We start from the raw sequence: 1535 nt of genomic DNA, 5'->3' as shown, positions 1-1535 counted from the left end.
GGGTATAGAATCACAGAGAGTTTATATCATAGATTTTGTGGGGGTAGCCACAATGTCTACCACATGCCTTCATCTGCTACATGTGTACCAGAGATACATACCAACTTCATTTGTAATAACCAAAAATTGTTCTTCCAGGGAATCTTTGAATGAAAGGTACCCAGAAGTATCAGTTCTGTCTTTGTTGGTGGTTCTGAATGACAAACAGGTTTCCAGGTCTAAACTAATACAAATAAAAGTATAATAAAAATTGAGGAGGATCTAGCTAAAAAGGAATATTTTGGTAATGAGAAATTTTAGCAAGAGTTATTTCAATTCCCAAAATTGTTTTGTAGATTAAATACTAGTGCATTTTGGTTATGGTTTATACATTATAATGCTGGCATTTATGGTTCTAGAATCAATAAAGAAACCATACTTTCAATAAATTCCCTAACACATGTTTATTGAAAACATAATATTTGTGCAACTTTCTGACAGTTACTAGAGATAACAATGAATTAAAATTAAGACTTGGTTACTACACACATTCAGGGAATATGTGTAGCAAATAGTTCTAATAAATGAAAACAAAGATGTTTAAAAACCAAGACTCTGCTTTTCTGTCTTTTGGGGTGTCTGACTTTCTTTTCTTCTTTCTTTTGGTGTGATAGACCAAAACCTAAGGCCTTCTGCATGCTCTGGCATCTCCCACATGTTCTAATCCATCCTATTCCACTCTTCCTTCATCTTGACTTTGTGTCCCACCATCAGTCATTCTAGAATCCCAAACCAGCATCAGTACTTACTGACCTGAATTTCGCAGCTTCCTGCCATCCCCAGTCAACTGATTGTCATGTTCCAAACTAAAGATCTGGGTGAATACTATTTAGGTATGAAGGAATGGCACATCAGGATGTGGTGGTGATGAGAAGGGTCCTAGAATCAAATGTCTTCATTTTAAGGCATTCTTACCCTACTGAATAGCTGTGTAAACACTATGACCTTCAGTATTCTCATCTGTCCAATAGAGAATAATTCTTATATAAATGTTTCTTATAGTCATTCACATCCTAATACAGCTTGAGGAAACTCCTCATCTTCCTTTAAAGGTCTGAATCAGCCAGCTGTGCAGGAGATGTACTTGTCTTTCCTCTTTTCTGTGGTCATCAATTTGAAGTACACATTCTGGGGCAATTGCAGTCCCGATAGTATTTCTGTTAGTAGTGTGGTGATGTTATTTGTTTTGTAATATTGGTTCAGCTCACACATGTGTCTTTCATTTATCTCAGTCATCTCAGGGCCCAGCTTCTAGAATTTGGCTAATTATCAGCTGGGTCAGTGCAGGTGATGGATCCTTTGTCTCTTACCATCCTGTAGGATAATGGTCTGAGCTTATTCCAAGAGAAGTTAGAATCCTTTCCTATTCTGTTAGAAGATGTATGTTATACAACTTGACCAGAGACAGTGAATAGGATATAATGGTCTCTTTCTCCTTTTGAGAGCAGCTGCAAGTCACAATTCTGAGAGTAGAAATAAAGGAGAATACAGAAATG

This window comes from Marmota monax, unplaced genomic scaffold (assembly GCF_021218885.2).
Source record: "Marmota monax isolate L192 unplaced genomic scaffold, Marmota_monax_Labrador192_F-V1.1 WCK01_AAM20220418_F8-fsc00280, whole genome shotgun sequence".
Taxonomy (NCBI): domain Eukaryota; kingdom Metazoa; phylum Chordata; class Mammalia; order Rodentia; family Sciuridae; genus Marmota; species Marmota monax.
Note: the sequence above shows the minus strand (reverse complement) of the source record.